Here is a 9,169-nt window from a genome sequence, read left to right as displayed (position 1 = left end):
AGGGACTTTTTGCCAATTTCTATTGTTTTGCCATTTTGCTTTCTGATTCAAAGGTATTTTGTGACTGGCCAGAGGCAACTGGAGGACGTTTGACAAGGGGCAACGCCTCCCTTGAGCAGTGATGTTGTGTAAGCACATCACAATGTTCTCAAAACTCCCATATCTGGGCCCTAATTGCCTTTCCCTGCTCTGAACCCTATTGGGGAAATAAAATGTGGGTTTAGGATTGAGAAGACCAGGCTCATGTCAGAATATAACAGAATAACAGAGCTGGAAGGGACCTTGGAGGTCATCTACTCCAACCCCCTGCTCAGGCAGGAAACCCTATACCATTTCAGATAAATGGTTGCCCAATCTCTGCTTAAAAACCTCCAGTGTTGGAGCATTCACCGCTTCTGGAGGCAGGTAGTTCCACTGATTAATTGTTCTAACTGTCAGGAAGTTTCTCCTTAGTTCTAGGTTGCTTCTCTCCTTGATTAGTTTCCATCCGTTGCTTCTTGTCCTGCCCTCTGGTGCTTTGGAGAATAGGTTGACCCCCCCCTTCTTTGGGGCAACTCCTTAGATCGGTATTCCCCAAGATTTCTGGGTTTGTGGACTGGTGGGGGGAGAGGACGTTTTGTGCAAGCGTCGCAGCTCCATTTCCACGAGCTGTGTACATATGCGCCTGCCGCTCACACAAACGGAGCATGCGGTCCCTCGCTTGCACGTTGCTTGCGCAAGTGAGGATGCCTGTGCGTGCACACACGCTCACCAGCTGTTTCCACAGCCCAGTTGCCAACCCCAGTTGCCGTGGCCCACAGATTGGGGACTGCTGTCTTGGATATTGGAACACGGATATCGTGTCCTTCTTTTCATTAACCTAGACATACCCAATTCCAGCAGTAGGTTTCAGCCTCCAGCCCCCTGATCCTCTTTGTTGCTCTTCTCTGCCCTCTTTCTAGAGTCTCAACCTCTTCTTGACATCCTCACGACCAAAACCGGATGCAAGTCTATCTCAACCATCTCAAGTCTATCTCAATCTCACCCAAACTATCTAACAGACTTGCAAGGACATCTACAAGGGGTTGTAAAAAAAAACTGAGGATGGCAGCCATGGCAGCGCTCTGCAGACACACACACACACACACACACACACACACGGGTTTGCAAAATGAATTAAATAATCCTAAGGCTGGAAGGGACCGTGGAGGTCTTCTCGTCCAGCTCCCTGTTCAAGCCTCATCCCAGCCCAGTTTCATAATTGTCCAGTCTACTCTTGAAAATCTCCAGTGATGGAGCACCCACGACCCCAGGAGGCAAGCTGCTCTATTGATTAATTGCTTTCACTGTCAGAAAAGTTCTTCTTAGATCCAGGTGGGATCTCTCTTTCCTGATCTTCCACCCATTATACCCATAAAGGGAACCCCCCCTGTCAGCTTTTTTGAGCTCCTGAAGCAAGGACGAGACATAACCTAATCCAGGGGTAGGCAACCTTGGCTCTTTTATGACTCATGGACTTCAATTCCCAGAATTCCTGAGCCAGCTATGCTGGCTCAGGAATTCTGGGAGTTGAAGTCCATGAGTCATAAAAGAGCCAAGGTTGCCTACCCCTGACCTAACCAATAAAAATAAACATCTCACAGCTGCCTGCCTATTAAGTCCCCCCTCTCCGATTAGACAGATTTCCTAACTCTAATTCATGCCTGCCAATTTTTTTTCAGAAGAAATGGGAATGTAGAATGTAGGGCAGCCATAACGCTGAGGCTGCGCCATTTTTGAAAATGTAGGTCAGGCCAGCGGTGAGAAATAGTTTACCAGTGTTTGGAGCAGGCAGAAAGAGACAGGGAGAAACCTTGAACCCACCACCCTGGGCGGGGGGGTTGTTGTGCTTTTGAATGGGTTGTCCTCTGCTGAACCAGCCCGTCCTCGTGAAACATCCAGGACTCTGGAAGCCAAGAATAACAAGAGGATCTCAGGATGGAAAAAAAGAAAGGGGGGGGGGACAGGCTGTGTCTCCCCCATTTGCAGCCTTCCATCTCTTGCAGAACCCAAAGCCTGTGGCTTCCCCCCCCCCCTCTGTTTTCAACACACACACCCTCCGATATTCAGCCAAGAGGCCTTTTTGGAGATTGTGAGTCACTTGCGAGAGCTGCAGCTGGAAAGAAAAAAAGGAAGAGGGAGGAAGGAAGGAAGGAAGGAAGGAAGGAAGGAAGGAAGGAAGGAGCATTATACAGCCATTGAAGAGAGCCATGGAAATAGACTGGGGCAGAAGATCTGGAGGCTGCGTGGCTGTGTGAAACAAACCCATAGTCTTTACGAGGGCACAAGGCAGCAAGTTGAGTTAGCCCCATGGTGAGAATCATGAAGGTTTCGTTTCCCCGACAATCCCATTGATGCAATGGAACAAGTGGTAAAACTCAACTACACTACACAGTGCTGGGCTGCATGAACAGAGGGATGAAATCAAGATCAAGTGAAGTATTAATACCACTTTACAATGCCTTGGTAAGGCCACACTTGGAATCCTGCATCCAGTTTTGGTTACCACATTATATAAATACTGCAATTGTTGTGAATAGCTCATTGTTTGCTATGGGGCATTTCTTTTTGTTCCAGAACTGGAAGTAAACACTGGTTTCCAGCAAAAAAAAAAAAATTAACATGACCACAGAGCACTTCAGAAAGCCATAAATGTGGGCCGGTTGTCAAGGGCCCAAAATATAGCCATATGATTGCAGGGGAAGGGCACGGGTGTTGTGAACCGGGTTATAAGTGGCTATTGGGGTGTGTGTGTTCATTGTGACTACAAACAGTAATTAAGCCGTCGGACGTCAGCCAAGATGTACAGTTTAGAACGTCAATGTCACAAGCATAAAATTATTGGACTTTTTTTTTTTCAATCCAGCATTGAGTATAAAAAAAAACCCTGCTGCAGATTGCACCAAGGTGTTTGTGGTGTGAGAAAGATCTGGGTCTTGAATTGATTGCTTGTATTAAGGGTCAGAGATTCTCCCTCTTTGGATGACAGCCTTTCATAAGCAAGCTTTAGATTAGAAGGAGGGTCTTCAAACTTGGCCCTTTTATGACTTGTGGACTTCAACTCCCAGAATTCCTGGCGTGCCTGGCTGAGGAATTCTGGGAGTTGAAGTCCACAAGTCATAAAAGGGCCAAGTTTGAAGAGCCCTGCTTTAGAAGACGGGGGTCTGCCTCTGAAACTTTAAGTGACCCCCCTCTTGGTTTGTAATGCAATATGAACACACTGCCATTTAAATTTAATTTCAAGAAATTTTCTAAACTGCCTTGTCAGGAAGTTCCTCTGGAGGCGTCAGGATGTTCTGGCAGTCAACAATCAACCAACAAAAACATCGGTCAACCAACAAAAACATTGCACCCATCTGTCCCCCAAAGCCTCCGACATATTTGCAGCACTTCAAAAAGGAAGCAGACCTCCATTGTGGAGATGTAGTTGATTTGCGTCATGGCTTTCTGGAGTCTTTCATGTGACCTGCAGGGCTGATCCCAGGAGAGCCTTCAATCCTGCCAGATGGTCTGTGGTATGTGTTACAACACAACCCTGGGGTTAACCAGAAAATGAAGGGCATTGGCTGAAGTTATTTGTGACCGGGAACATTTTGATCCACGCTCTTTTCTAGGAAAACATTTTAAATGTTTTGGAGCTTATATGACATGGAAGAAGGAAGAAGATGAAAAAAAGATCTGATTTGGAGCAAATCCTCTCGTACCTGCTGTCAAATGTAGAGCATACAACATCAGAGTTGGAAGGGGCCTCGGAGGTCTTCTAGTCCAACCCCCTGCTCAAGCAGGAGATCCTATACCATTTCAGTCAAATGGCTATCCAGTCTCTTCTTAAAAGCCTCCAGCGATGGAGCACCCACGATTTCTGAAGGCAACTTCTGTTCCACTGGTTAATTGTCCTCACTGTCAGGAAGTTTCTCCTTAGTTCTAGGTTGCTTCTCTCCTTGGTCAGTTTCCATCCGTCGCTTCTTGTCCTGCCTTCAGGGGCTTTGGAGAATAGCTTGACTCCCTCTTCTTTGGGGCAGCCCCTGAGATATTGGAAGACTGCTATCATGGCATCCCCTGGTCCTACTTTTCACTAGACTAGCCAAACCCAAATCCTGCAATGTTGTCATTTACAACAGGACCCATGTGGGTCAACATAGCTTATGTAACCATGCCAGCAAAGCTCCTCTTTTTATGCTTGTCACATACAGAGTGTGTAAAAAAAGGGATGGGTTTCTATTGTGCAATTGATCCCGCTATCTTGACTTCCTGGACCCCCCTCATGAATGTTCCTGAACCCCTGATTTCCACATCCCCCCCGAATCCCATTTGTTGCCAACCACTGTAATTCTATTACATCCCACAGTGTCCTGGATAAGTTTGGGAATTCAGAATACAGAAATGAACAATTGACAAAACAATGAGTTGTCCTGCTTTGCTTTGAAATCTGGAACCTTAAGAGTTTGATGGATGGGATCTTTGTGACCATGAAACCCCCTTCCATGCAGAATCCCAGTTAGACCAACCAGACTGGAAGGGATCTAGGAATCCTAATGGACAGTCACTTAAATATGAGCCAGCGGTGTGCTGTAGCTGCTAGAAAAGCCAATGCAGTCCTAGGCTGCATTAACAGAGGGATGGACTTTATTTATAACGCCTTGGTAAGGCCACACTTGGAATATGGCATCCAGTTTTGGTCACCACAATGTAAAAAAAAGATGCTGAGACTCTAGAAAGAGTACAGAGAAGAGCAACAAAGAGAATCAGGGGACTGGAGGCTAAAACATGTGAAAAACGGTTGCTGGAATTGGGTATGTCTAGTTTAATGAAGAGAAGGACGAGGGGGGACATGATAGCAATATTCCAAGATCTTTTTCACAAGTAACATTTCCAAACTAGGTATTCCCCACCCTCTCTGGCCATTCTACAGTTATTTATAATGTCTTTCTCTCCCAAAGTTTTACCTTTGATTTCTGTTTCTTCACTGAAGGACTCAGCCTTTGTCTCTGCTAAATTTCATGTGGTGTGATTCTTTTGTAATATCCAGAGATCTGAGAAGAACTATTTCCTTCATCTCTTTCTCCAAGTCATTAATACAAATGTTGAAGGGTACAGACTCAGGTGGGAATCCTGGGATACCCCACTGCCCTTGGGTAATGAACCCTTGGTACCAACTCCGCATATGACTTTCAAGTTGGTTACAGATCCACTTTGTTGTCATGTCACAACAAGTTAGCTCGCTCATCAGAATTTGTGGAGTGTTTTGTTGAAAAGAAAGTAGAGTCTATCTTCTGCCTAGAGTTTGTTGGATTCAGTATTCCAGTATCTCAGGGGCTGCCCCAAAGAAGAGGGAGTCAAGCTATTCTCCAAAGCGCCTGAAGGCAGGACAAGAAGCAACGGATGGAAACTAATCAAGGAGAGAAGCAGCCTAGAACTAAGGAGAAACTGCCTGACAGTGAGAACAATTAACCAGTGGAACTACCTGCCTCCAGAAGTGGTGAATGCTCCAACCCTGGAAGTTTTTAAGAAGAGACTGGACAGCCATTTGTCCGAAATGGTATAGGGTTTCCTGCCTGAGCAGGGGGTTGGACTAGATGACCTCCAAGATCCCTTCCAACTTTATTATTATTATTATTATTATTATAGATCCACCCTGGCTGGGGATTATGGGACTTGAATTTAGAAGAGCACCAGCATGAAGAATACGGAAGCTGAATATTTTCCTGCTTCAAATGCATTTCAGAAATGAATCTTTGTAGCAGAAGAGATACAGCAAGCATCCATAGCTCTATTTTGAAGTTAATTTCACTTTCTCTCTTTTCTCTGAAGTTTAGAGGGACATCTAGCGTTTGCATCAAAAAAATACAGTAATTCTTTTTGACCTGTATTATGCTGAAATGTTAGCTGGGATCTATTCATACTGGGCATTTTAAAATAGAATTTTTGGATATTCTCCCTTTTTGTCTTTGTTTTAAAAGTAGCAGTGTAACTGGGCAAATTTGATGAGAGAAAGTGACTGCCTTGGGATATGTTTGACAACTTGATTTATTTGTAAATATAACAAAGGCGGGATAGAAATAAATAAATACGATCAATAAAAAATAAACCTATCCCCTGTTAGTTTAAAATAGCAGGGAATGGAGCTGAAAACAATGATGAAAAAGTAAAAGAATAAAAAAAAAAAAACGCAACTCAAAAACAAAATATGAAAAAAATCACAATCATAAATTACAATCTGCTGTATATCAAAAGGCAAGATCCCAAAATAGCTGACAAAATATTCTGGGTACTTTCTAAACCAGTGGTTCTCAACCTGTGGGTCGGGACCCCATTTGGGGTCGATCAACCATTTCACGGGGGTCGCCAAGCAAGGCTGTCCGCCATTTTGTTTGTCCGCCATTTTTTTCCCCCTTTTCCGGCGGGTGCCTTACCTCCCTTGGGCTGGGCCAGCTGGTGGTCGGCCTGCTCCGTCTCTGCCGCTTGCCTCGGCCGGCGCAGGGGGCGGAACCACGCATGCGCGGCGCTCCCGGGCAGGGAAAGTCCTCGACCTACGACCGGTTGGGTAGTCCTCGACTTATGACCGGTTTAGTCCTCAACTTACGACCGGTTGGGGTCGCGGCATTAAAAAGGTTGAGAACCACTGTTCTAAACAGCAAATTTTAAAGCTACAAAAATTCGGAAGTCCACGCATCATAAAAGAGCCGAGGTTGCCTACCCCTGGTCTAGACGTACCTAGTTGCCAGAGATGTTCTTCGTATGGTTTAGTCTCCAGAGTCCTTATCTTCTTTGCACTTTCTCTGCCCTGTTTTGCTCCAACCTGCCTTATCTTCCCCTCATTTCTTTACCACCAGCCTCCAGATTCAGCCCTCTGGATTTGTGGCACGGGTCAGCGCAGAAAATAGACTTTATCCTTCTTTATATTTTTTTTTTGAAATGGTTTTCCTGTCACTCAGGAAACCGTGTCCCGTGCTCGCATCCTCAGAAGAGCAGGTGCACCCAGCAGCGAGGGAGGGTAGAGTAGGCCTGGCGTTCCTTCTCGGCCATACTTCTTTTCATCAGAACAAAAACATGCCTGGAGGAATTTAAAACCTGCTGTTTTTGTTCCGTTAATACACACCACTTGCAAACTGGTTTTTCCTGATTATAGTTTAAGGGGGGTGAGGAAGGGTGGTGCCGATAGAAACATCAGGCTTGGCCTGGAAGACCCCTCTGCTGCTCAACTTATGGGCCTGATCGAGAAACGTAAGGGGGAAGAGGCTTCCGGGTGCCTGCAGAGTCAGTGGTTAGAATGCAGCATTGCAGGCTAATTCTGCCGACTGTCAGCAGTTCGATTCTCACCTTCTCAAGGTTGACTCATAAGTAGTCATAAATATGAGCCAGTTGCTGTTATGTCCTGGGCCTGTGATTGACAGAGCAGATGCAGGAAGCTGCAGTGAGACCTGCCCAGGCCAGACAGGCTGTCTCCAGCCTGTTGAGCATGCGCAGAGCGGGAAAATACGTTGCATTTATTGGCTGACGCTGTTCCCTGCAAAAGGTATAAAAGGGATCGGCGCCATTTTGTGTTGTTCTGTTGAAGCTTAAATAATGAAGCATCTGTTGCTACTCCTGCCTCGTTTCAATGCCTTATCAACGCAAAGAAAAAGAACAGTTGCCCAGCGTCTGAATTTTGATCACACGATCATGGGGAGGCTGCAATGGTGGTAAGTGTGAAAAACGGTCGTAAGTCACTTTTTTCAGTGCCATTGTAACTTTGAGCCATCCCTTAAGGAACTGTTGTAAGTTGAGGAGTACCTGCATTAAGTTTATTTAGGATTGTATGCCTGAAATGCCTGTTGGAAGTAAGCAGCATGCATTTGTTTTAACTCAAAGCAATAAACTTTCTGAACACAAAGCAGCAGGCTAAATGCAAACAGAAGCCTGGCATAGAATTTTTTTCCGCACAAAACCCGGAAGACTAGATTATGGAGGATAATGCAAAAAAAAAAAGCTGATTCAGCAACTCTTTTCTTTCTCTAAACAGGCTACTGGTGGTGAAGGAGGTGGCCCGGACAAGGGGTTCCCCCCCGCCCCCCCCGCCATCATCAGAATGGCAGAGCCCTTTCGCACAATGCCTGCAAAGTGTTTTTGCTTGTGCAACTGGCTTTCTTTCAGCTGCTTCCAGACAATCAACAGGAGAGTGGAAAAAAGAAAAGAAAAAAAAATATAGATGGCCTTCCAGAACTCTACAACAGCAGTTCCTGGAATAATAAAGAAAAGGATAAGATAAATGGCTAAGCTCATCGCTGTTATGCTATGTGTATTTGGCCAGTAAAAAAACAACACAACACAACACAAAACAGTGCTGTTGGTTTGAAGTGAAAGATGCCTAGATTTTAAGAGGGGTTTTCCCCCAGCCCTGCATATTCAGGCCTCATTAAATGGTTTGATCATTGCGTGATACTGATCTGGTCCTTCCCCAACAGCTGCATTTGTGACTGTAGGCATTTGTGACTGTAAGCTTCTATGGCCCCCTCTGTGTGTCCTGGGGAAGAATAAGCGCATATGCGAGCAGAAAATAGCACACCTCAAATAACCCAAATGCCCTGAACATTTGGGTTATTTGAGGGGTGTGTGTGTGTGTCGACATGAAGCCAGGAATTGTGAAACTGACTACAAGCTGACAAGAAGGATTAATACCATTGTTTAAAATAGAATAGAATAGAATGGAATGGAATGGAATGGAATGGAATAGAATAGAATAGAATAGAATAGAATAGAATAGAATAGAATAGAATAGAATAGAATAGAATGGAATGGAATAGAATAGAAAACAGAACAGAACAGAACAGAATAGAATAGAAAACAGAATAGAACAGAACAGAACAGAACATAATAGAACAGAACAGAATAGAATAGAATAGAATAACAGAGTTGGAAGGGACCTTGGAGGTCTTCTAGTCCAGCCCCCTGCTCAGGCAGGAAAGCCTATACCATTTCAGACAAATGGCTGTCCAGTCTCTTCTTAAAAACCTCCAGTGATGGAACATTCACAACTTCTGGAGGCAGGTTGTTCCACTAGTTAATTGTTCCTACTGTCAGGAAATTTCTCCTTATATTCTTTCTATCTATCTATCTATCTATCTATCTATCTATCTATCTATCTATCTATCTATCTATCTATCTATCTATC

The sequence above is a fragment of the Protobothrops mucrosquamatus genome, unplaced genomic scaffold (assembly GCF_001527695.2).
Source record: "Protobothrops mucrosquamatus isolate PMUCROS unplaced genomic scaffold, P.Mucros_1.0 scaffold_101, whole genome shotgun sequence".
Lineage (NCBI taxonomy): Eukaryota > Metazoa > Chordata > Lepidosauria > Squamata > Viperidae > Protobothrops > Protobothrops mucrosquamatus.
Note: the sequence above shows the minus strand (reverse complement) of the source record.